Below are 27,924 nucleotides of genomic sequence, written 5' to 3'. Positions count from 1 at the left end.
ATATTTACATGTATTGTATAACAGTTATATGGCACTTTGTAATATGAATGGTTTCTGTAATATTAAGGAAATTACTATATTTTATTCCGTAGGACTGCTGGGTTATAGCATATTTCATAGAACAGATATAAAAATTCATTAATTTTTTTCTATTCTGTGTAGTTAGACTGTTTCATTTTTTTCTACTCAGAAATGCTACCACAAATCTATGATTTTATATTCTAGTACATGTGTGCATTTCCATAAGACAGAATGCTAGAAATGGAACCGCTCAGTCAAAGCATGTTCACAAATAACATTTTAATGCTCTCCACAGTTTTCCTGCTAAATTAATTATCCTACTGAAGTTATGTAAGAATATCTGTTTTCTAATATCTTGCCAGCATTATATTTTATCAACCTTGTAATATTTTTTAAAATTTTAGGCAAAAGTAAGGTGTCATGTTATGATTTTGATGTTTTGATTAGCAGTAAAATTATATCTCTTTTATGTGTCATTTATATTTTTCTTTCTTACATGCAATGGGTGGATTTTACTTCTTTGTGTACTATTAAATTCTTAATGGAAACTTAGGAAAAGGGAATTTTTCTCTTCTTTGATTATTCTTCTTTTCTTCATTTCTGTTTCCTTTTTGTAGAACTCCTGTTAGATGAATATTAGACATCGTATCTAGTTACTATATCTTTTAATTTTTTCCTCTTACTATTCAACTTCACTGTTCAACTTTGTCCTCTGTATTCAGTGGGGTGTTCCTCGTCCTTTTAAATTCATGTCAGCATTTCTACTTTGATAGGATATGTTTTTGGTTTTCAAAGCAACAACCATAATAATTACCAACCAGGAGTTAGATACTTTGACTGTTAAACACGCTCTACTTTTTCTCTTGACTGTGTGATCCAATTCTTCTCAAAAGAATTTATTTTATCTTTATTTTGGGGTTATGTAAGCTCTTCTCTGTTTGAAATAATCTTAAACGGGTGGATTTTTACAGTATCTCACTCATCTGCTGTATGTCTTCAGGAAATCTAGAATTACCACAAAATCTAGGTGTTCATTTAAATTTACACTTATTTTTCATTATCCCTTACAAAAGTATTTGAGAAGTAGGGAGATTTGTTCAGTCAGGTGTCTTTCATCCTGACTTAAAAGACCACATTTCTTTTATTATTGACATTAAATGTCTATAGTAAACAAATCATATGCTCATTTGGAATAATTGAGTATATTTTTCCAAGGTACACTCCTTTTTAGTTTTCTATGGAGTTACTTTGGGTTTCTGGTTAAATCTTATCCTTTATATTTATTTTCATTCAGCTTGTTTCCAATAAAAGAGATGACTATTTATCTTTTTCATTTTGAAATTCCTATAGCTGTATATTTAGAAATGGTCTACAAACTTGGTGGAAATTTAAACCAATCAAAAATTATTAGAAGCATTATTCTTCAGTTATTTTAATGTTTTAAGTGCAGAATTGCTGATAATTTTTTATAATAGGCTTAACATTTCCATGTAACCTTTTAAAAAGATTCATTTATAGAGACACTGAAACTTTCTCATTTTAAAGCATCAGTAATGAGGGAGTTTTACTTGAAAGTTAAGTCTGATCCTATGCAAGAATTATTTTTATTCTCTATTTGACTAAAAGGTTTAGATTCTTAAATGTATACTATTTTTAAAAATAGAATAGGGAACATCTTCTAATTCTAATATTTAATGCACACTTCTTTCCAAAACCTGTAACTTAGTGCCCAACACAATGTAAAATAATTGAATATTAATGTAAATTAGTGAAGTTTCAGCATAGAGACAAATAATTTATATTTTTCCATGGATGTTCATCTTTCTTTGCTTTTGAGTCATGACACTCCCTTCCGTCCCTGTTTTTATTCATCCTATTCATTTATCTTTAGTTTGACAATCACTTATTCAAGATTTTGTAAGAGTCAGGCACTGTGTTAGATCCAAGAGGTACAAAGATAAATATAAAACACATGATTTTGACTCATAGCCTGACGTGTGTGTGTGTGTGTGTGTGTGTGTGTGTGTGTGTGTGTGTGTATTTAGAAAGGTCAAATGAAACGGTAGGGCTGAAAATGCTTTGCAATATATATGAGAAAAGTGCTACAGAAATCACAGGTAGGCACCAAACTTTATCAATTTTTTAAAACGTTGTAAATTAGCCCTAAAAGCTTTCAGATGATTGTCTTAAGTATTGAGTATTAAATCGGAGATAATTATGGTGTTATAAAAAGAAGATTCCAAAAAGAATTTCAGTGAAGTTTTGCTTTACCTTTAAACTTTAAACATTTGGGGAAGCGTATTAGTATTATTTGTTTGTTGTTTGTGTGTGTGCAAAATGCAAATGGAACAGCAGATGTGAATGATTTCTGTAAACTAAAATGCTGTATATATACAGGGTGTTGTTGTGGTAAGAGGAGGCGGTGGTAAGAGATCAGGTAGTGATTTGGATAATACACCGCCAGGCACACATCTGGTGTATTTGGACAGGAAAAAATATTAGAGGAAACTTTAAGCAAAATTAGAACTACCTAAGGAGAGCAGAGCAAGTTTTGAACAAAATTACAACTATCTGTATGATGTATTTTGAAGCATGTAAGAAAGAACTTTGTTTTCAAAAATATCTTTTGAAATTTTGCTAGAGCAATTGCTCTCGTTTGATGCTAATAGTTGGTAATAGTATACTCAAAAATAGCATTTTTATGATACAGTGATTTAACATTTGGAAGTATTTGCTATATTTTAATTGGCGATAATACTTTTATGATATAGTGTTCATTGTTCCCGCTTTAACGATGAGGAAGTAAGAATCATAAGTTGTTTAATAAATTATTTACTGGGCCAGGGATTTAGCTCAGTGATCCTGCCACCTGCCTCGCAAGCTCAAGGTTATGAGTTCAATCCTTGGTACCAATAAATAAACAACAAACAAATAAATAATTTACAGTAACCAGCATGGACAGTCTGAACCCATCTATCTGACTTCTCTTTCCACTCCACCATGATTAAACCTCTGATTAAAGAAGTTTTTGTAAAGCGCCTATTATAAAAATTAGGGAATTTCAGAGTCATTAGTTAATATAGTTTCTCTATAAGGACTACAAAGTAGTTGGAGATATAATTTTTATGAGTACAAAACAACTGGAGAAGTTCTTATGACAGCACTTCATTTTAAATAGTAAATTGTGTAGGAAAAGCTCTGTCAATCTAGACAGTGGAGGAAACTATGGATGAGTTCCAGTCAAGGTTAAGAAGTAGAATTGTCCTGACTTTATTTTTTAGATGCTGGGAATTGAGGTCAGGGCCTCCCTTGTGGCGAGAATGCACTCTACCCCTGAGTTATACCGCCAGCCATGGCGAAATATTTTTAAACTATATTATGTCTAGTTAAATAAAAAAGAGCGAAATTTCCTTTTAGGGTAAGTTAAAAGCCCTCATTTCTGAAAATAAAAGTGGAAAGGGTTTGTAAGACACAATATGTTTTGGGGAAATAATTCCAAGGGCTTGTAGAAGTTTCTGTGAGCCACGCCAACAATGATTGTAGGAATATTAAAACCCTCTTTTGCAGTCTTTCCTCCGCTCGGGGATCCCTGCACTCCTTTCCTACTGTCTGCGGCACTTTTGCTGTGCTTCCAATGTCCTTCTGCTCAGACGTTGGGCTTCCTTATGTTCCGGGATCCAGTGTGTGCTTTTCTTCTCTTGGTTTTGAAATGCTCCTTTTCCCCTTCTCTTACCTCATTTAATCTCCAAGGCTTGAGATCTCAACACCTACACAGTCCTAGATGTCTGCTTCATCACTCAACAGCGAGGCATCTATCACCGCTTTTATTTTTGGCAGGATTTGCCATTGCGTGTAGGAGTGGTGAGCCACAGTGGCCTGCTTTGCACCACAAGAGTGAAGGAAAAGATACTCCATCCACACAGCAGAACAGGACATAGTGTGTGATCCACGCTCTGCCGATGAGATGCAGCAGCCCGAGATGAGTGGCACGTAGGGAGGGTGGGTTAGGAGCCATTCATGGTGACCATACGGTACTAAAGTTTAGCATACACGATGGTCATCTCTCAGAAACATCAGTCTTGTGACCACCAGTATCGCTTGATTTTTGGATCTTCAGTTTGGGCTTTCCTTTTGTGGGGGGTGTTCAATTTACATCATCCTCTTGCCGAGTTTGTAAGTTTATTAACCTATCAAATTCTTGGGTATGTTTTTTCTTTGTTTCTTTTTAAATTAATGTAGCTCAAATTAGTTTTCCTTACAACAAAATACTCTGAAGCAAACGAATTTGTTGCTAAGACTGGCTTATTGAGCCAGGCTAACATTTCTTTTCCTGTGCTAGATTTCCTGAGAGACCCTCGGTGTCTCTTTTATTCAGCTGTTGTCCTCTCACCATAAGATCAACCAGGTATTCACCCATACGCTTAATCTTATGAGAGGCAGAGTGGGTTTTTTTTGTTTTTTGTTTTTTGTTTTCCATTTTTGGGTGTTTCGGTCTACATGTACACCGAGAACATACTTAGATACTATTAAGAGGTGAAGAAGGAAAATTGTGATTGAATTTAGTGTGTTAGAAAGCTTCCAGTCTTTGTCCAGGGTCTGTAGCACAGACGTTATCACGGAATGATCACACCAGAATCATGAAATGGGCACTCTTACAAAGTGAAAAGCTGAAATGAAAAAAAAAATTTTTTTTTTTTTTTTTTTTGCTCAATGTCTTTAATAGAAAGCTATTTTAAAGCAAAATATCCTTCCTGGCTATCTGATGATACATGGTCTCAGAATGAGCCACTTACAGCTCTGTAAAGGTAAAAAGCTCACAGAAATGCAACTATTCAAAGATGTGCAAATGAACTTTGTCTGATGCAGGCTGTCGTGACTTCCTTTCCTCACGGTGGAAGATAACAGCTTATTTTGCTTTTTTGTGCATGTTTGTAGTACGTATAGTTTATAATCATCTTGGGAACTGGGTACATGTACATAATTCAACTTCTTTGTGTAATCTCTCCCCTTCCCCCTGCCTACCTACCTCCTCCTCTAAATCCCCTTACCCTATTTTCATTCTTGTTGATATGATTAGTCGTTTATGACATACAGTGCTTACATTCACTGAGGTTATTAGGTTCCTGAACAAGGCAGATCTTTATTCTACATATTTCCCTTTCCCTCCCTCTCTCCCTTCAGCCATTGTCTCCTGGACCCCTTCCATTTGCAAGAGACCTCTCTGTCCTTGTTCCCTTCTATCCACGCTTTATGGTGTGCACTTTGCACTTTGCCTTACTCCAATCAGAGATACCACGTGGCACTTGAGCTTGTGTGTCTGATTTATTCTGTGTGTAAGCTCTCCGCATTTCTTCCTGCCTATCTGTGTGGTCGCTTGTATTGTCCTTTGAACGACTTATAATATCTAACTGGCTATCTTATTAGTTGTTAGGGTAAATACAATCTTGGCACCTGGGCATTTGATAGCACAAGAGATGCTATTCTGCAAAATTATCCTTTAACAACCTCATTTTATCAGGTAGGAAATGCAGTTTTAGATTTCAGTGACTTGGCAGAGAGAGAATTTAAACTCAGATTTTCCAACTTCAAATTTAAGAGTTTTCAAATGCAAATTCTTATAGGAAAGAAGTGGTAAGTGAAACAGTCGTTGTGTAACGTCTGTCCACACCGGTGAATTATTGTTCTGATTAGCTCTCCTTTCCAAGCTCTTTCTCCTGGAGTTTTGCTTCACAAGCCACTGACAATATTATTTGGAAACAATGTTTTATTCGTTTCTCCTTGGCCTTTGGTCTCAATGACTCCATGGTCAGTTAGAAATATTTTCAACTATCAATTCCAGACTTTAGCGTTTCTTTCCCAATGATCATGCTCCATATATCCTCCAATATTTTTTCACAAAGACTGTGTCCTGTTCTTGCTCATCTTTGGTTTCTCAGAGTTTGTTTTCTCTATTATAAGGACATCTGCCAAACCAAATAAATTCCAAAAGGTCAATTCCAATCTATTTTCACCTCTCCCATAAAATTTTTCCAAATCTACCTGGTGTGCAGCCATTTTTGCTTTATGTAAAGTTATACTATTATTTTTATTCAACCACTTAGCAGTTAATCTAAATAACATTTGAGTAAGGACACATAGGCATGTATAGATTTTGTTCTTTGTGGCATCATAACATGGTTCTTAGAAACATAGATTTTGGAGTCAGGCTGCCTGGATTCAAATCATAACTTTGCCGCTTCTTCTTTCTCCAATCTTGGGCACATTATATAACTTCTCAATAGTTTGGTTTCTTCCTTTGTCATAGTATAATGAAGGTTTCTATCTAAGTGGATTGTTATGAGGATTATATGAATTGAGATACGTCAGATGCTTACAAATACATTTCATTATAGTTTAAGTGTTGTATAAAGCTTTACATTATTGTTACTGTTCCTATTTTATTCACTATTGGCTTATTTTCCCAGTTAAATTTTGAATCATTTGAGGGCAGAAAAAAATTTTACAATTTGGTACAGTGTATGTCACAAAGGTGGTGCTTAATCACATGTGCGCTCTTGAAGGAAAGCTTTTGAAGTAAAGTATATGAGTTTTATTGACAAATGACAGTTGTCACTGAAGCAAAGTAGCATGTGACATAATTAATAAAGTGAGTGTTTCTGTCTGGATGAACTGGGTTCTGTTTGGCTGCTTTCTTGACCTAGTGCCACAGTTAATGATGAAGGAGTTCATACTAGGATTTCTTTTTAAACTGGTATGCTATAACCCCCCATTAAATTGGTACATTTAAAGCAAACAACACAGTTACATTTATCAATGGGATCTTGTACCTTTACATGATATATCTTGGTTCCTGTTTTTCTCCCCATACCCCTGCCCTCCCTTCACCCTCTTCACCCGTTCCTATTTACAAAGACTTTGTTTCCCTTTTTTAATTTTTTCACATTTTTTTCTTTTCCCTTATTTCCTTTTCCCTCCCTTCCGACTTCCCCTTTAGTTATTTTCTTTGTTATGCTATAATTCCAACGTGGTATTAGTATATTGATATAAACTTTTATTTTGAATCTAAAGAATATAAAATCTTATTCAATCAATTTCTAAGCTTTGGTGATTAGGGGAAAAAGCAAATTAATCAATTATTCCCACATCATTCCAGAACTCACATGATATAACTTCTAGAGGTACAAACTAGTCAGAAACTTTTCCATATTAAAAAAATGGGTGAGAAGTGATGAAAAAAAATAAAGTTAGGATGTAAGAGAAAGTCATAAGGATAAGCATGATTTAAAAGATGATCTTTATATTTTCCTAAATGTGGTTCAAAAATATATCTAGATCAAAAAGTAAGCATAGGTGACTTGTAGTTTATTTTTAGATATTTATTTTAATTAATAATTAAGAAATAATAATTTTAATAAGAAATAATAACTGCTAAATAAGTAAATTCTACTAAAATTTATATTCTAAAATTTGTGTCTTTAGAATTTTTTGCAAACCCTAAACAATATGGTACCCAACCAAATTTGTGAAGCTTTTATTAATATAGACAGTTGGGATATCTTTTTTTTTTTCATGGAAGAATAATCCACAAGGGCTCATCAGTGTGATCTTTAGTATATTATGATTTTCAGTTTTATACATGTTTTAACATTTTTGAGTTGCTCAGCCTCATTTTCACCGACTAATTTTTCTTATAGGGTTAGTTTTACCTTATAAAATATATTTATGTCAATTCATGGCAACAATGATTTTGGCTTACAAATTTTCCCAAAACAAACTTTGAGACAGGAAGTTTCCCGAAACTGTTACTTGTATAGTGAGATTTCACTGGTGAAGTTCTGAGTTAAACTTGTGCTGTTTAATTAATTTTAAATTTGTCCTCAAGTTAGGCAATAATAAGTCGTTGAGGTATTTTCAAGTATGTAAGAAAAACTATAATGCTAATAATTGTTCTCTTAAAATTATATTTGATAGGGCCAAGGATTTAGCTCAGTAGTACTGCACCTGACTCACAAGCTCTAGATCCTGAGTTCCGTCCCCAGTGCAAAGAAAAAAAAATCACACTAGACTTTCCTATATGCTGCTAACAACATTTTTATCAAATTTTATTCCTCTTTAATTCTATCTCTTTTTAATGTTCAGAATTCAAAATAAATATATTTATGTGACATTGTGTCATTTAATCTCACAAGCTCTCCTCCAAGGATGTTAGTGTGTTTTTTTTCCCCCTTATTTAGATGTTTTCTTTATCTCTTTTTGTTACTGGGAATTGCACCCAGTGCTCTCCCACTGAGCTATATCTCCAGCCCCCCTTAACCTTTTAAAAAAGTGTTTTAGTTTCTCTAGTGTGAAAAACTATAATAGTACACAAGATCCTAATGAGATAATTGACAATGTGAAATAGGAAGAAAAGGGCTAAAGGTGTAGGGAAAGTGGGAAGGGTGGAGGAAAGGGAATAAGGGAAAAGAAAAAAATATGAGAAAATGAAAAATGGAAAAAAAGTGTTTGTAAATGGGGAGGGGAGGAGGGGGTGAAGGGAGGGCAGGGACAAGGGGAAAAAATGAGAACCAAGACCTGTCATGTAAAGGTACAAGATCCCAACGATGAATGTGACTGTACTGTATACCTAAAATGTACCAATAAACTCAATAAAAAGAAAACAGAATTTTAATTCTTTCCAAATGCTTACATTTTTCCATGAATGTAGCACACAGGACTGCATTCACAAGGAGCTGGTACATGGACATTACGGTTCTTAATTCTTTTTACAGCCCCTTTCTCTCTTCTCCCTCCTTCTCCCTGCATTTCTCAGTCCCCTTCCCATGTCAATTTTATGAATACAAAAACTGGCGTGGCCATGGTAAAGGATCTTAGTGAGTGACAAGGGGAGGAACTTGAATATCAATTTTGATTTTTTTATATAACACTGCACCAGTGCTACCCAGCAAAATTTCTCTTAGTTACACCATTAAAGGTTGCCCTAGTTTTAAGTTTCAGGTCAATAACCCAGGCCTGACACCTTAATTCAGCAAACTCTGGCTGCGTGAGGAGCTGGCCACACTGGCACCCATCAAATCCTTAGTCTAATGCAGACTACATTCATGATATCTCTACAACATCAAAACATGAGTGTTTCCTCCATGAAGTTCCATTCTGATTTTTCTTTAAATGTTTCCTCATATTATTACTTAGGGAAAATCAGATTGAGTGCTTTCATAGTTTAGATAAAAATCATTATTGGACATTAATTTTCTATTTTCTATTTCCCTGAAAACAATTCAGTAAATTCTATTCTACTGTAAGAAAAGAAAAGAAAACAGCACTAAGATAACAAAATGAAAGGTCATTTCACTGTTTTACAGATGTATCATTAATTTAAAAGATTAAAAACTGACAGTATTTTCTTCATAATTACCTGCACCAAATTAGTGAGTGAGGAGAATTATGCAGAAATAATTTCTTTTGAGTTAGGGCTGGGAGTACAAAGAGACCTCGTGAGGAGAGTGACCCTATGTCCAGTTTGTTTGCACCAGTCCTCATCCGTCCCTGTTGTCCTGGCATTCCGTCTGGTTAGCAACTGTCCACAGTTTCACAGATTTGAAGGACAAGTTTCACTATTCATTTTAACTAAAAGGAGCTGAGTTGAGTTTGGTAGATTTCTACTGTGCTTGCCACCTCTGATGGCCTATCTAGTAGTTTGTGAGACCCATGTGCAATGAAAAGATTTCTCAGTTTAATGTGCGGTTAAATCTGAAGGACAATGAACAGCTTATCTCTCTGTTTCCAATTCTTTCTACAGCCATATCCCTTCAAAGGCTGCATGCAGTGTGTTTGCTAGTAAAACAAAGAGCTCTCAGACCTTAGAAGCCAAGAATAGCTAACTCTTTTTGTGCCAAATGCATGAAGCTGCAGGCTACCAGAGGTTAGAATTAGTAGGAAATGCTAGAAATCATGCCTGTGGTAGATGGAAAATATGTAAGAAAAATAGAGGATGAGTAATCCTCTTCTGCAGAGTGTAATGCATAGTGTTTTTATCATTAATTCTCTGCAATTATGTGGCATGATTTAGCAAACATTTCTTCATTTTGGAATAAACCCTTTCAGGAATGATAACAAAAAAGAATGAGATGGACACTTGATAAAATGCTAGGTAGAATTTTTCTTTAAATGTTCTATGAAAAATGTATAATTTGCATGTTTGTTGACATTTACTATTTTTGATGGGAACTACAGGCATATCAATAACATGAGCATCAGAAGATGCAAATTTGCTGAAGAAACATCAATATATGCTATAAAATTAGTTGGAATTTAGCACCAAAGAATAGAGAGGCATGCTTTGAATACATAACCAACTATAATTATTACAAAGAGTGCTTGCAAACAAGAATACATTGAAAGGAATCCCTTCAAAAGGAGAAACTAAACAAATTAAATGAGAACTCCACTAATATAAAAGACTTAATCTGAAGTTTTATGATTGCATTTTTGGAGTAACTTAAGTGATGGGAAGAAGGTTTTGTTGGAGCGCTTCTCTTTAATTGAATCAATTTATATACTTTTGAAATGTTTAAATTTAGCTATGCTTCCAAAATAATCATAATAGAGGTAAATAGTTTATGCTTTTTTGAATATTTGTCAAAGGAAATTATTTTAAATAAAAGCAAAAAAGCTCCACTGTCTGTGATATTTACATATTTTGATATAAAAATACTAACATTGAAAATATACTCCTTTCCATTTAAAAATTTTATAGTGTACAAAATCAGTCAATTGAAAATGGCCACAAGTTTCAATGTATTATTCATAAAACTGTGTTATTAAAGAAATTTGCTGATAATTTTCCCCAAAACATTAAAAATAATACAATAGGGGCTGGGGATTTAGCTCAGTGGTGCCGTGCCTACCTCTTAAGCTCAAGATCCTGAGTTCGATCCCCAATACCAGAAAAAAAAGTGTGATCATATTAAAATAATTTATTTTTCTAATAATAATTGGCATTATAGTAAGGATAGAAATGGATAAGCAACTGTTTAAAATACATGCACACATGCAAAAATACCCTTCCTTCTTAAATTGAGAGTGAATTTCTTTTTAAAGCGTTTTATACTACTATTTTATATTTCCTAAATTTTCGGTATATGTTTTCTAAAATCCAGTATGTCTTTTATAAAATTAGTACGGTTACCAGAGCCAGAAATTGAACATTGCTTATACTGTATTTAGTGTTCAGATAAAGTTCAAGAAACATTTCAGTATTGCTTTAGTGTACAGGATATGTGCTCATTTTATTTTCAGAAAGAATTTTAATTTGAGAATAGGTACTAAACAGAAACTTTTTATTCACCAATATATTAAAACCAAATTGTCAGTTTTTAATTATTTTGAAATTATACAGTTGAGGGGCCAGGGATTTAGTTCAGTGGCATCGCGCCTGCTTCTCAAGTGCAAATTCAAACCCCGGTACCTCCCATCAAAAAAGAAATTATATGACTTAATTATTTGTATTGCTGCCATTCACTGTTAATTATGGCTGATTTCGGCTTCCTTGAATATGATGGCTGGAACCAGGAACATGATTCCATTGCAAACTAATGCTGTTACTTTATGTGTTTTTTCTATATCATAATCCTATGTGATTTGCAAAATGGAACTGCATATACAATGTGGCTGTAGGAGCCTAGCCCTTTATAACAGACCAGTTCTTGGAGGCGACTGTGTGGAAGCCCTGAAACTGTCTACTGCAGTTGATTTGAAATTACAAACGATAGTGCTGAAAATACAGTATATGTTTCTGTGATTTTGAGCAACAGCAGACATCCTGAAGGGGATGACAAAACAACCTATCACGTAGGTGGTTTTCAGTTTGTCTTTCCTTTCAAATTCATATTTTTGCTAAAGTAATTTATAGAAAACATTTAACTAAAACATTTTATTTTTATTTTTTATTGGTATTATGCATTGAAGCCAGGGCCTTAGACATGCCAAGCATGCAGTGACCACCAAGACCCTAACAGAAATATTTTAAACAAAATGACAGAAATATTGAGGTAGGAGAAGGGAACCACAACCTACTGTAAATGAGGTATTGGAAGAGCTCTTCGTTCTATTCATTATAAATAAAATTAAGGTGCTTGTTCATGCTGTTCTAAAGTATCAAGCTACTTATAGAAATGCTCTGAGAAATCTTTGCACTCGTTTGTTCTAAGTCTTATCAACATGGAGGACAAACACATATAGAAGGAGATCAAATAATGAAGAAGGAGTGTTTCCTAGACCTACTGGCAACTAAATAGTCATAAAAAGACACCAAAAGAGAGATCACAGAGAAGGTGTTTATATTCTCCAACCATCCCTTCATCCACTCCACCACTGTGACAGTTAACCGTGGTGTCAGGCGGAATAAGAAACCCACAGTTGATTGGCTCAGTGTACTTCCGGGTGTGTCTGAATGACCGACTCACTGAAGAGGAAAGACCCATCCTGGGCTTGGACGGCACCAGCCAATAGCTTTGTGCCCTTGGATGGACTAAAAGGAAAGGAGAAGGTGAGTTCATGTAGAGAGAGGAATGGTCCCCCAGGCTGAGGGAAGGTATATGTCTTATATTGAATCTGTCCTCTTGTGATCACTGACAGATACACCCATCCCTCAAAACATCTCTATCCACCCATCCCACTGTCCATCTTTCTGTACATCCACTCATTCAGTCACATAGCTAATAGTTAATGAGTGCATGCTTTTCATATATTAAATGGCACAGAATATGAAGACCTCGCCTCACTCTTCAATTGCTTACAGTAGGGAATCGATGCCATTCAATATATATCTCAATGTGACAAGGAGATTTCTGACTTATATTCTACCACTTTGGGGAAAGGAGAATCCTTTTCTAACAGTTTAGGAAAATAGCATGTTAGAGTTACTCTTTATGCTAATAAAGTTCTAATCATCAGGTGAATAAGGGCACTCAATCTCCATTTAGCTATTCTATTTATTTCAACAAATGTTTACTGATTTCTTATAAATTAGCTACTAGAGGGCAGGGGAACAAGTATAACGTTATCTTTGCACTCAAGCAAAAGGTACAGACAAGTGGATAATTTGAAAACCACACAACGGATTCTCTGGCAAAGACATGTTCATGCAATGTGGAAAAGTCAAGATGTTCTCTAACCTGCCCGGAGGTGAATGGGGAGCAGACAGGGTGTAGAGGAAGATCTCTGGGGAAAATCTGAAAAGATTAGGCAAACTAATTAAGTACAAGAAGGGAGAGAGAAAGAGAGGGAGAGAGGAGAGAGAGAGAGAACGCCAGGGCAAGTGAGAGCTGGATACGCACTGGGTGATTCTGCCTCGCTGAGGAAATAAGTAAATGTGGGCAAAGGAGATCCTAAGAAGCCCAGAGGCAAAATATCATCACATTCTATGCGCAAACTTGCCAAGGAGAGCACAAGAAGAAGTACCCAAGTGTTCTGTTAATTTTTCAGTGTTTTCTAAAAAGTGCTCAGAGAGGTGTCTGAAAAATTTGAAGACATGGCACAGGCGGACAAGGCCTGTTGTGGAAAAAAAAGAAAAGAAAAGAAATGAAAACCTGTATCCTTCCTAAAGGAGAAACACAAAGGAAGTTCAAGGATCCTAATGGGCCCAAGAGGACTTCTTTGGCCTTCTTCTTATTCTCTTGTGAACAATGGCCAAAAATCAAAGGAGAACATCTTGGCCTCTCCATTGGTGATGTCACAAAGAAGCTGGGAGAAATGTGGAATAATACTGTGGCGGACAACAAGCAGCCTTACTAGAAGAAGGCTGCCATGCTGTAGGAAAAGTACAAAGAGAATATTGCTGCCTACCAACCTAAAGGAAAACCGGATGCGGCAAAAAAGGAAGTTGTTGAGGCTGAAAAAAGCAAGAAAAGAAGGAAGAGGGGGAAGAACACGAAGAACAAAATGATGATGAATAAGCTGGTTTTAGCGCAGGTTTTTTTCCCCTTGCCGATAAAGCATTCAACCCCCTGTACACAACTCACTCATTTTAAAGAAAAATATTGAAATGTAAGGATGTGTAAGATTTGTTTTAAAACTGTAGAGTCTGTTTTTGTACAGTTAACATACTGTCGAATGTGTCACCCTGTCCTGGTGATATTTCCAGGATCCAATAACCTTGCCTGGTACAGTATGAGGGTCAAAAATTGGCACGGAAACTTAAAGCAGGTTCTTGCTGCTGCACAGCACAAATTAGTTGTATATGGGAATGGTAGTTTTCACTTCTCTGATGCAGCTTATATGAAATATTGTTCTGTAAACTTAGTACCACTCCATAATTGCAAAAAAAAAAAAAAGTTGTAGCTGTTTGGGTGATTTTCTAAACGCTTCTAAGTAAAATCAATTACTATTTTAAAAAAAAGAAGTAAGAGAAAGGCATTGGTGGAATCCGAGAAAAAGCATAAGCAAAGGCGCAAAGGTGACAGTCGGTGGAAAACTGTAAGCAAACAGGTTCTACAAGACGAAAGACATTGTGGACAGGAGGTGAGCGGAAGGAGCTGAACTGTCGCATGAAGGTGGTTACGGGCATCCAAGAAGCTTCACATACCATGGAAATGGTGTTAAGTAGCGGAGCTGGCAATGATTTCACCAGTTGTTATTGCTGACCAGGCGTTTAGGTTTTTAACCTCAACACTATTAGTATCTAGGCCACATAGTGATTTGCAGGCAGGGTGAGGATTGAAAATACGCCCCGTACAGTATAGGAGTTTGGGAAACCTCTCTAGCCTATACTCTCCAGATCCAAGTAGTGTTAGCCAATAGTGACAAAAATTTCTTCATGCTTTGCTATGTTCCCCGAGGAGTAAAATCATACTAACTTGAGAGTGGTTGTTTTAGATGGATAGTGTAGAGGATGAATTTAAGGATGAAGACAAGTGGTAACATCAGAAGTGAATGTGATTGAGTACATTAGAGTAAGAAACCAGGAGACACTGGGATGATAAATACCAGAAAAGAAAAGGTGGGCTATAGAAAGAGTGGCAGGATGAGGCTGGGAGAAATCATGAGCTTGTTTTTTTTTTTGAGGTGGAGAATTCTAGGTACCTGACTTACATCCAGGCACATATATCTGGTAGATAGTGAAATATGCAAATCTAAAATTTCATGAAGAATTTGTTCCAGAAGGAAAGATTTGGGTGTTGTTAGGTAAATGAGGAAAGAGGTACGTAGATAACCAAACAAGTGGGCCCACAACTGAACTTTTGGGAACAGAGGTAGAAGACTGGATAGCAGGAGAGAAGTCTATCAAGGACACAGAATGGTCAGGAATAGGAGAAGAACAAGGAGACAATGATATCAAGCTTTTCACGAAAGACGTGTCTTGGTCACTATAATATAGAATGTGTACTCAGATAAGGAATGGAGACTGTTACTTGCATATAGCAGTTAGTCTAAGGTGAAAACAAGACAGTATTACTGTATTCTGTCAACTTTGTGGCTGGCACATAATGGGGCTCAGAAGAGTTTATGATATGCATAAAAGAATGCACAAATAAATCACAATTAATTAGACTGAATAAAATATCTCCAAGGTCTATAGACTTAGATTAAAATAGTTTGAGCTATAATATATCAATGGCACATGTAAGAAAATGGAGATAAGTAATGCTTCTCTTTTAGTCACTTGGACAAAATAATTTTTGCGAAGTACTTTAAGAATCTCAGAACTAGGCACCACAGGAATATATTTCAGTTGTCTTTTTTCATACCAATATGCAGAAATATTTTGTTGAATTATGCCAGTGACAAAACAAATCCAATGTATAACCGAACTCATTCAATTTATAAATCATCATTTTTGTGTCCTAGAATATGCCAAATTGTATCTAGAAAGGCATGAACAGCTATCCCATATAGCTAGAGACTTTTGTCACCAAAAATGTAAAAACAGTAAATATAATACTCATTACCAACATGTGTTTTGGATTCCAAAGGGGGAAATAAGTGCTTTCATATATGAAATTTTAATGAAATTGTTATGGATTTCAAAATTTTTTAAAAACTTGTTATTAAGTGTGTATAGTATCAATTTGAAATTCTACTAAGATTTTTTTTTTTGATACCGGGGATCGAACTCGGGTCCTATGTGCTTGTGAGGCAGGCCACCGAACCGCTGAGCTAAACCCCCGGCCCTAAGATTTTTTAAAACTAAGTGGTAATTGAATTCACTAAGCCCTAGAATATATATAGTCTTTGCCTGTTTATCTTGTGTTCTGCAGTTTACAGTGTCAAATGCTACATACTACAGAAATTAATTTCTTAAGGCTCAAGCTTCACTTGAGGAAATTAGTCCTGTATTCCTCTTTTCAATGCCGTAAGAAATAAGCTATGCAAAGATTACCAATTTTAAAAATGCATTATGTTATATTCATAAGGGGGCATTTTATTCTCTGTATTTACTATTAGAAAGTACACATTTAAAGTTTCAGATGCTACTACTTTCCTTTCAAATTGTGCACCTTCATTGCATAATAAAAGACTGATGATCTTTTCAGAAGTTTTTTCAGAAGTTTAGAAATAAGTTCACTTTCTCTCCTTATAATTAAATTAACACCCTAACTCTAGCTGGACATGTTTTCAAGGACGTGGAAGATGGAAAAGAGTAATGTATTCTTAGTCAAGCTAGTGTAAGTTAAATACTTATCTGTAGTGAGACACCGCTGTGAACCATGAGGTACAAATAATAAACATAAACTGTAGTCATTATTCTGAGATGTCAGCAGGCCTGTAGGAGAGCAGGAACCACATATAAATTAGAAGAGAACAATTAAGTGCTGAGCACTTTAAAGCTCCATGTGAGTACAGAAGGCATTTAAGGATGGGAGAGATCTATTGACATGCAGGAAGTCAAAGGGGTCTTCACAACAGAGACAGTCTTCTTCCTGGTTTTACTGAAGTTGATAATAGTCTCGAAGAGAAATTTGTTTTCCCAATTTGTATGAGAATCTGCTCTCTGGGTGGGAAAGATCAGGAAAGAGGATTTGAATCTGCTTTTTGGAAGAGGTCATAGATAAAGCAAGATTGGCCGAAAAATATCAGCTTTTCAGTATTTTGGGCCCCAGGGATGCTTTTCCATCCATATTTTCCTTGGTCAAGAAACAGAACTAGAAGGACTGATTTGAGCAGAGCTAATTTTCACAAAGTCCTTTGAGAATTGCAATAGTAGGGAAGTAGCTCCTTTAAAAAGACTTTAAAGATGTGTATATATGTGTATGTGTGTGCGTGTAATTATACTTGCTTGATCCTTTCCTCAGGTATTTTGGCAATAGGTTTTTCTCTGGTGTTTCTTACTGAGCCTTGTGTAATAATTAAGATGTTAATCATCACATAGCTAGGCATACAGTCTCAGAGATTATAATTTCATTTTATGCATTTGGATAATATCACTTTGGAGAAGATCAGGTAATGGTCAGAGAAATCCAGTAGTGGGAAAGTAGCCGTGGTGGTGAGGCTTGTATTGCTGGCCATTCTTTGTCTCTCTCTTCATCTTTAAAAGTCATGCCAGGTCTCTTCACTCAGAGAATGTTGAAGAAAATGCAGTAAGCATTTTTTTACTTGAGAAGATTCATTGTGATTGCCTGCACCATCAAACCAGCAGACACTTTTGTGCTTAGATGTTCACTTACTAATGAAAATAAATTATTAAAATATGTTTTGTCATTTAAGAGAATAATGTGTATTTCTTGGGCACAATGCTCTTGCACTTTATGAGGCTAAGGGCCTATATTTATTGTGAAATTAATGTTGATAAATTTAAGAAAAGACTTGGACCATTTTTAAATAGAGTAGGTTCTTGTGAGCAAATCTAATTTAATCTTTGGGACTTTGGAAGGTTATTTAACACTTACGCAGAGATTGGCTATTACATTTTAAAGCATTCAAACCAGTCATGTGGACTGTTTCAAATTATCTAAGGGATTTGAATTCCCTTGCAGAAGTAAGCAAATGATTGAGTCTTCACATCTGCTCCACGTATGCTGTACAGCTCCGTCTGCTGGACTTGGAACAAAAAGCATCTTTGCATATAGGGTGCTGTGCTGCCGGTAGCATGAAACCTGAGAGAGGTACTGCTGTTCGCTCCAGCTGCAGAGGTGTGAAGCCATAGGCTGCTTGCTGAAGACCCAGCAGAACCATTAGTGGAAGAGTTGCAGGTATCTAGTGAGGTGTTTATTATCTGTGTCAGGTGTACTGTTTCCTCACCATTGCAACAGCCTAGTTGTTGGAGAGGCAGAGAGGCCTCAGGTTTGGGCTTAGAGAACTTTGAGGAGATTCTGGGTGGGTTGAGGTCTTGCGCTGAAAGTCTCAGTTCAAGACCTCCCTCTGACATCTACATTCATTTCTGCTCTTCTCTGTATAATACTTAGTTTGAAAGTATTATAGTAGGCAGTCCCTGAACTCTCTCCCAATTCTAATAAAACACTCTTTCAAAAATTTCCATTCATGTCTAGGAAATCCATCAGCATTCTCTGAGTGAAGAGACCTGGCATGACTTTTAAAGATGAAGAGAGAGACAAAGAATGGCCAGCGATACAAGCCTCACCACCACGACTCCTTTCCTGCTACTGGATTTCTCTGACCATTATCTGATCTTCTCCAAAGTGATATTATCCAAATGCATAAAATGAAATTATAACCTCTGAGACTGTATGCCTAGCTATGTGATGATTAGCATCTTAATTATTACACAAGGCTCAGTAAGAAAATAATGCAAGAATCCTGCTACTGGGGTGATAAAGCCTTCAACTTGGTGTTCCAATTTCATTTGAAGATGATATAAGAGAATTCATTTTCATATTTTACCTTCATTTTATGATACTTTTTGAGTGTATCTTCTTTGAGCTTGCTTCCCTCAAGATTGTCTCTTTACTTCTGAGACGCTCTTGTGATGAATTCTGACACGTTGTGAAATTGTTGCTGCAGTTTAAGATTCACAAGCCTATCAATTAAAAAAAATGATTAGGAAAACTGGGCCAAGGTGATAAGAAAAAATATGTCCAAATAGGAGCCACTCACATTTCCTTGTGAGTCAAATAAAAGGTGACAATAAAGGGATATTGGCAAGAATATGATGGTAGATTCCTCTGGCAGTCTTGCCTGGGCGGTAGTGAAGAGTTGATGACCTTCTGATTAAGTTCTGGCGGCATCCTTCACAACCATGTGAAACCAGTCTATCTTAGGAAAATATTTCCCTACTACTCAGCATTCAAATATTATGATTTCACTAATACTTAGAGAACGCTAGGCTGGTGAACTTTGCTCAAGTTGTTCCTTCTCTTGAAATTCCATTGCCACCATTTTTATCCAGATAGCTACAGCTTATTGTTTCTCGGGTATCAAGGTTTATTCAGCATCTTGCATGCTATATTCACATTTTTCATCAGAGTTACCATAAAAGCAATGTATTAGCTGCAGTGTATGACTGATTAATCTTATCAGAGGCCACAAAGCTAAAAGCTAATAAGAGTATGATTTGAAACCCATGCATGCTTAATTCAAAAGCTCCCAGACACTATGTCTTGAAAACCTACTCATCTTTAAGTCCCAACATAAATATTAGCTTTTCTGTCTAAGTCCAAATTTCCAACAGACATTGCTTTCTTCACTGTCCTTCACGCAGCTACCACTATGCATTTCTGGGGAGTGATTCTCTTCTCTCTTTCATTGGAATTATCTGCTGAATAGGTTACAAATTCTGAGAAGGGGTGCTCACGTGACCCAAAGCATTCACATGGTCTGTTTCTCATAGGTGGGGCTCATATAGTTGGAATTGAGCTAAATATTCTTCCTCTGTCCTTGTTGATCACAGAAATACAGCTGTACCACCTCAGTGAGGAAGTGGAAATGGAGTTCTGGAGGAGGTAACTTAGAAACTACCTGAAAAGGCTCTGTCATGAGTCTAATTAATTTTGAGCAAATCAGCAATTCTTCAGATTTGTTAAATCACTTTGGGTCTTTTTCTATGGCTCGGCTTTGTAACATGGAGGTTAAATAGCATAAAAATGAACGCCTGGTAATTATAGACTTCTAGATCTCACAAGGAAATTGTAAAGAATACTTCATCCAAGTCTTTCATTTTATCGATCTGAAAACTGAAGGGATTTCATGAGTTGCTTAAAGCTATAGAATAAATGAAGGGCAGGCCTTCAGTAAACATTCTCTCCCATCCTAGTCAACTGTTTTCTATAGTGATGGCTCTGAGCTTGGGGGTCATGGGTGTGCTCTTCCCATTCAGTGTTGGAATCCTTACTCAGGGAGACTTGGTACCCCTGACATCCCCGGCAATGCTTATGCTAATGGAACATGAGCTCATTCTCCTTGGGAAAAAACCTATCCTTTTTCCAATTAAGCTGATTCTTCACTGCTCAACCTAACCAAACCTCACTGCCCTGACCTTTGTTTAAAACAGGAGTGGGCTCAGGCTGGTATTTTTATTTTTAATATTTACTCTTTTCCATGCCTACACACTGCTCTGTCCTGTTAGTCCCAAGGTTTTAAATAATCTACAAACTGAGGACATCCAAAATTGTTATCTCCAGAATGGCTTCTTCTCTCAAGTCTAGACTCATACAACTGCTTACTGGATCTTTTCCTTCGGATGTCAGTAGTCATCCGATTTAGTATTAAAAAGCAAAATCTTGATTATACCTTCCTTGTCCCTCATCATCCTTATCTCCTGAGATAAGGCTTCATTGTTTCCAATTTTTGTGGGGTCAAAAACTAGAAGTCATGGTCATGTGTCTGACTCTGTTGTGTTGCACATGTTGGCTCTTACTTAAAATGCTTTCAGGAACCCAGCAAATTCTAACCATCTCCACTGCTTCCAGTCAAGTCCAGGCTGCCATTCTCTCTTGCACAGACAGCTGCTCCACCCTAAGCCCCTGTGCTCCTCAAGAGAGAGAGCAAAGTCTGTTCCCTTTGGAGCCGCCAGAAAATAAATCAATTCATGTTGTTCCACTGCTTAAAACCGCCAAGAATGCATCATTATACTCACCGTAAAATGAAAATCCTCACCTGGGTCTGCAGGGTCCTAAATGAGCAGGCTCTTGATTTCTTGCTAACTTTCAGCTTCTACTCCTTTTCTTCTCCTCTCGTCTCCTCTCTATACCATACCAGCTTATTGCGTCTTAAACAGGCCACGGAAAATCTCACCTCCAGGCCTTTGCATCCGAAGTTCCCTCTGCTCGAAACACTCTTCCTTCTGACTTGCCCACACTCCCCCACTCCACTAGCTTCAGATCTGCTCTTACGCATCGGAGAGGCTCTGCTGGCCGCCCTTCCCCCAGTGTATTATGCCAGTAGTCCTATTAGTTTTTTATCCCTAGCATTTGTCATTGTCTGACAAATTGCATTTGTTTTTCAAATCCTTTGTGTATCCCACAAAGGCGTGAGTTCAATGAGATCTGATGTTTTATCTTATTTTTCTTTTCCACAGTTTCTGCAGTATCTAAAGTAGTCTCTGCATAGTTGGGACACTATTTGCACTTACTCAAATATTTGTTAAATGAATTTCTTCTTCAACTTTGCCAGGTAACCAGGTTTTGTAGTGAATTGTTTGGGAACTCAAAAGTGAGACTGTGCCTTTATTCCCATAAAGTTTTAGTTTGAGGTCATTAGACTAAGGTGGTAAAATCTTTTTGAATCTGGATTTTTGCCACCCTATATTAATGTATGACTCTAATATTAGTCACAGTTACTAAACACTTACATGGCTATCACTAGGCCAGATATTATTTTACCTAATTCTTTCAGTGTCTATTGAACTAATAGGCTACTATTGAGTGACTTTGTGTGTTACAATTGTCCTCATGATTGGGAAACTCTAAAATTCGAAAGGTTAAAAAACTTGTTTCAAGTTTTAGGTATTACAAACTGTGCCGCTATCAACATAGGTGTGCATATATCACTGTGATATGATTCTTTTAATTCTTTTGGAAAGATACCCAGCAGAGGGATGGCTGGGTCAAATGGAACCTCTAGTCCCAGCTCTTTGAGGTATCTCCATATTGATTTCCATAGTGGTTGCACCAGTCTGCACTCCCACCAACAAAGGAGAAGGGTTCCTTTCTCCCCACAACCCCGCCAACATTTGTTATTGGTTGATTTCTTGATAGCTGCCATTCTTTGTGGGGTGAGGTAGAATCTCAGTGTTGTTTTCATCTGCATCTCTCGAATGACCAGTGATGTGGAACATTTTTTCATATATTTACTTGCTGCTTTTACTTCTTTGTCTGAGAAATGTCTGTACATTTCAAATGTCTATTTTTGAATCAGGTCCTTATATTTGGGGGGGGCTGATTGTTTTGAGTTCTTTATATATTCTAGATAATAGTCCTTAGTCTAAGAAGCACATGGTAAAATTTTTTTCCCACATTGTAGATTGTCTCTTAGTTCTGTTGATGGTTTCTTTTGCAGTGCAGAAACGTTTTAATAAGACGAGATCCCAGTTGCTGATTCTTTCTGCTAGTTCCCGAGCTACTGGGGATTTATTCATAAAGTCTTTTCCTATGCCGATGTCTTCAAGATTTCTGCCTAACTTAACAGATCCCAATGATGAATGTAACTGTACTGTATACCTAAAATGTACCAATAAACTCAATGAGGAAAAACAAACAAACAAACAAACAAACTCGCTTCAGCTCCTACAGCCAGTTAGTGGACAGAGCAGAGTCACACTTCAAAGCCACGTGCCTCTGATCCAGTTGTACTTTAGGATACCGAAAGCATGGCCTCTGGAAGCTGAGCTGTGATAGCATTTACCTGCCACAACTGTGATGCTGGCTGGGTCATCTTCTCCTGGGAGCTTCAGTTCTCCATCTTACCAATGAAGACCACAGTAACTTGGATCTCATGGGATAATTAGACACGTTAGCACTGGTCACATGCTTAGTATACCTTGGGCATAGAATCAAAGCTGAATAAGTGTTTTGTTGATAGTGATATAATAGAACTGAAATGTAAACAACCTTTTCCAACTATTGTGCAATGGATACCCTCTTAATGGCATTCTGTCAAACCACAATCTCTGTAACTGACTATGGATTTCTATATCCAGATTGGATCCAGATGGCTGGGACTGCTGGGTACTAAGTACTAGGTACTAGTACATAGGTCCTAGGACTATTGTCTGCTAACTCCACAGCTGCCCCTCTCCTCAGACAATCGCTCTCATCTGATTCTGGGAGTTGCCTTGCCTAGGAGATTACTACCCTCTTCTCCTTGTCTCCACCTGTGGGCCAGATCCAATGACCAATAGTAGCCAGTTCCTTTAACTTAAAGCAGGGATGCTTTTATGGTCCAGTTTGCTACCCATAGCTCTCCAGTTGATCAGATCAAGGCTAAACTTGACTGGAAATTGTGTCCTTTCTCAATTCTCTCCCCTTCTCAACTGTGCTTTTCTTATGCCTTTATCTAGGCTTTCCCCAAGAGTACATCCTCAGAAAATTCGGTATATCCTAATCTTTGTCTCAGGCTCTATGTGTAGGGAACATAACGTCAGATATGTACAAAGGTCGCAGAGCTAGAAGACGGTGAAATTGTTACAAGGGCTTTCTGCCTCCCAATCTTGTGTTCTTATCCATCACTTTCTCATGGTGGAGATAATCTCCCACCTCCAGCATGTTCTCCCTAGTCCAGTTTCTTCCATGCTAAGCTCTCTTGGCCTGGAGGACGATCTGCCGTTGGATCAGAATGACAGTTGGTTCGGCAATACCAAGACTTGAGCCCACTGCTGCCAGAGTTTTACATGCCCATTACCTGTTTTGTGAAGGCTTATGCGTCCCTCACTATTGTTGCCTAGGGTCCATACTTCTCTCTCCCCAACAATGTGTGGGTTAATATCCTGATTGGAGCCCTGTGCTCCCAGGTCCCCAAAGTGAGTCTGCTTATCTAGCTAAATCATGCTGCTGTTCTCTAATCATGTTTATTTGGGGTAGGCTAGCTCCCCAGCCCTGAACATTGTGTGCTGAAATTCACTGAGGTACAGACTCTAGCATGACAGCTTGACACTTGAAAGTCTTTTAGGTAAATCGTAGTTATTATTGAGGGGCCAGAGCAGTGGGTTTATTTATAACTCCTGTCACCACATGCTAGCATTTATGAGGGGATGGAGAGGAGGTAGTTGAAGGGCTGCTTAGGGACCCAGGAGAACTAGGAAGACCTAGATTTACCAGAGATCGGCTATGTCAATCTTGAAAGATAATTGGGCCAACACTGCATGAGAACATCATCTAAAAGCCCATTCCAGTTTCAGAAGCACTAACACATAGTGAAATCTTCAGAGTACAAGCCAACAGGTCTCAAATGGAATTACCTGTTTTCTGTGATCCCAGTTTGTATTTTAGTCTTAATCTCCACTGTTCAGCTTAGTGTTACTCAGTAGATTTTACATGATCTTTGTTTTTCAGTTTGTAGTAATGGACCGTTACACAACTTTTTCTCACCTTTTCTCAATAATCAAAAGAAGCAGTAAATAAAGGACTGGTACTCATTAGTGGGCACTCCTTTCTTCAGAGAGGTGATCTAGTCCACTTTGGGAAGGCAGGTACACTCTCTTCAGCATTACCACATTTTCTAGATGAAGTACAGCTGGAGCTAATTCAGTCTTGTTTTCAGTTGTCCCACAGTTAGATGAAATTATTAGCCATTCCTACAGAGTGTCAGCAACTGCAAATAGAAATGTGCCTTTGAAGGCAGCCCAATCCAACTGGGAGTTGGGAAATTAATAGGAATTTAGAATAATGGGCATGCTTGCAATGAGCCATTTATGGGTTCAAAAACCTAGTCCCTTTGGTAATTGGAATGAGCAGTTTTACTAATAAAGAGTGTCTGTGTTTAGTGAACCTGCCGGCTCTGCCTGTCATTCACAAACAACTTGAATTATCACTTTCCCATCGAATTTTACCCTTTCCTTTACTTAGCTTGCTGGCTGTTGGAGCTGATTTTCTCCATTGTAGGTAAATAATGGGAAGATTAAAAAAAAACGAAAACTATTTTAACACCAAATGACTCAGGTTGGCCTCCGTCTCCATCGGGGATAAAAGCTGTTGGGTTTATGCAAGTATCTTTGAATGAAATTCATGTGGTGCCACATTTATTTGAAATGGCAGATATTCTCAATTTAACTTCCCAGTTGTGTTCAATATCTACTGGTAGCTCTTGACCTCTCTACTACGTTGATCTCTAAGTGTCGTGGTTCCCACCCCCAGAGCACAGTGGATTTTGCCTTCTGGAAAAAGATCAGAACTCACCAGCTGCTTCAACATTTTAGCAGTCATAATAACTCTGACATGCCAGTAAAGCTTGTGAGCATTTCCATGCCACCTTATTCATGTGATCTCAGCCATTTCTGCGTAACTTTTTTTTCTGCAATGGAAATATATAACCCTGAAGGAAATGCAAAGTGCTGCCCACTCACAGATGCATTGGGAGCCTGGTTTGTGTTTTCTGTAGTTTCGCAGCAGTTAGAGTGCTGTTCTCAAGGAAACAGTCATCAGCAGAATTGATTTTTCCATTTGGAGCCTGGGATTGTAGCAGCGCAGCAACAGTTCAGACCCAGGTCCTGAGGCCCTGGTACCGAAGGGCGAGGAAGGGAACCAGAGTTGAGAGCACAGGTTAAGTAGTCTGGCCGCATAGTTTTGGAGCGAGAGAGGCAAGGCAGGGACAACCTCAAAGTCTAGGTTTCGTTCACTTTCTAGATTGTGTGATGGTGGAGAAGATGTTAGCATCTCTGAGATCACTTCCTTATCCTTTGATAAAGAATGATAACGAGGTTCGCTGCATTTCCCAAGGTAACTGTAAGGGTTTTATGAGAGATGCAGTGGCACAAAACCTTCCTTCAGGCTAATATTTTTGTGTGTGCACAGTTACAGTCACTGCTAATTTAGGTGGAGGAAAGAGTCCCTTGCTTTTGTCAGCAAGTGTTGGTTTTGGCTTATTTAGACATATGACTTAGGACATTCAAAACCCTATCTAAAGATAGTTTTCCTGAAATTTCTATCACTTATGAAAGTCTCACTGAAGCTTTTTAAAATTAGTGCATAGTAATTACGTAGAGGAATGGGTTTAACTGTGGCAGTTTAGAACATGCATATAATGTACCTTCAGCTCATTCTCCTCTCTTCCCTTTTTCCTCTCTTCCCCTCCCCTTTTTCTTCCTCTTTTCTAATAGTCTCCCCCCTACTTTCATGTTATCTTTTTTCTAGATTCCACATTTGCAAGCAAGCAAGTGAAACTTGTCTTTCTGGCTCAGGCTTGTTTGGCTTAACATTTCATTGCTAGTTCCATCCATTTTAATGCCAAGGACACAATTTATTTCTTCTTTGCGGCTGCATAATACTCCATTGTGTATACATATCACACTGTTTTATCAGTTCATCCTTTGACAAGACACCTAGGATGATTTCATAACTTCACTATTGTGAACTGTGCCGCATCAAACATGGCTGTGCTGGTATCTCTATGGAATGCTGCATTTAATTGTATTGTTTATATACCAAAGAGTGGTGTAGCTGGATCTTATAATAATTCTATTTTCAGTGTTTTTAAGGAAGCTCCTTACTTCATTCTATAGTGTCTGTACTAATTTCTCCTCCAGCCAAGAATCTATCAGAGCCGCCCCCCGAACCCAGTCCTCACTCTCATGTATGGCTTTTCTTAGTTTTGATGACAGCCACCCTGACACGAGTCACATAGAATCTCAGTGTAGCTTTGATTTTCATTTGATGGTTAAAACTCCCTAATTTTCAGGAGAGGTAACTTTTCTGTGAGCAAGTGGGTACCAGACTGAGTTTTCGGAACTAGTACATATGTTTATTTCTGAAATCACACATTTCAAGAGCTTGAAAAGTTTGTTTTGATATATTGATTTAATATATCAACTCTTTTACTTTATAGTCTTTTTACAATTTTTTTCTTTTTTTTTTTTCAGTTTGTTTAGTTTTTATGTTTTTGGTGCTGGGGATTGAACCAAGGATCTTGCGCATGCTAACAATGTGTTCTACCACTGAGCTACACCTCCCACCATACATTCATTTTTACATTTTTACATCCAAACCCTTTTCTAGGCCTAGTAGGCACTTGTTGATGTACTTGACAAATACTTATGTAATGTTTAATGAATTACTGAATGCCAGGTATGTTTTAAGTTCACTATAAATATGAACTCATTGAATCCTCATCAGTTCTATTATTATCCCCACTTGACAGTTATAAAAATCGAGGCACAAGGCAACAGAAAATTGCTCAAAATTCAGGGTGCATTGAGCTGGGTTTTAATCCAGGCAGGCTGGCTTCGGAGCCTGTGCTGTGACAATCGGACCATTTGTATTACATGGGCTTCTGAACAGCTGGAGTTGGGATTATTTAAAATGGTTCTGTACATAGTTCAGTTTGTATGAGCTTTCTAGGGTGACAGTCAGTTAATGCAGTCCTTTCAGGCTGTGGCATTCACCAAGGCTTCCCTCTGCTGAAGTTCTGCTTGAGAGTTAGGGAAGCAGCCTACGGAAACCCATGGAAGCCAGTGAACTGTCAGTAAGGATGCGCTTAATAACCAAATCATGGACATCAAGAGCCCTGGAGTCCACTGAATTAAGATGTTTTGTCAATCAATAGAAATTAGATAACTTTACAGAGAACTTTGGCATTCTGTATCACCTTAAGAATGTCTGCTAGCTGTTAGAGAGTACAGTAGTTCTAATGAGCGCAATACATGGCCTATATACAGAGACCAGAATTTTATCTTTTATCTTCTTTTTCTCCTTCTGATCGGGAAATTGATTTTTAATTTTAAGAAATCTTAAAATTTCACTAACCTCAATGAACCACATTGATTTAACCAGAGCTGCTTCCTCCTCCTCCTCCTCTTCGTCCCCC

At 37.2% G+C, this 27,924-nt stretch overlaps 2 protein-coding genes, 1 long non-coding RNA gene and 1 pseudogene across 3 annotated transcripts in view; 3 read left to right on the top strand and 1 right to left on the bottom strand.

Moving 5' to 3' along the window:
• LOC104854317 overlaps nt 1-12,357 on the top strand; it is a 14,406-nt gene extending 2,049 nt beyond the window's left edge. The window contains exon 3 of the long non-coding RNA XR_002024980.1: nt 12,228-12,357. This is a non-coding gene — a long non-coding RNA (uncharacterized LOC104854317). The remainder of the gene's footprint in view (nt 1-12,227) is intronic.
• Nucleotides 1-27,924, bottom strand: part of LOC104854315 (immunoglobulin-binding protein 1) — a 563,742-nt gene that overhangs the window by 64,534 nt on the left and 471,284 nt on the right. The window lies entirely within an intron of this gene.
• Nucleotides 1-27,924, top strand: part of Kcnh8 (potassium voltage-gated channel subfamily H member 8) — a 318,111-nt gene that overhangs the window by 43,716 nt on the left and 246,471 nt on the right. The window lies entirely within an intron of this gene.
• Nucleotides 13,155-18,690, top strand: LOC109117670 (annotated as a pseudogene).

Source organism: Fukomys damarensis, unplaced genomic scaffold (assembly GCF_012274545.1).
Source record: "Fukomys damarensis isolate Sample0158 unplaced genomic scaffold, DMR_v1.0_HiC HiC_scaffold_28, whole genome shotgun sequence".
In the NCBI taxonomy this organism is placed as follows: domain Eukaryota; kingdom Metazoa; phylum Chordata; class Mammalia; order Rodentia; family Bathyergidae; genus Fukomys; species Fukomys damarensis.
Note: the sequence above shows the minus strand (reverse complement) of the source record. Positions and strands in the feature narration are given on the sequence as shown.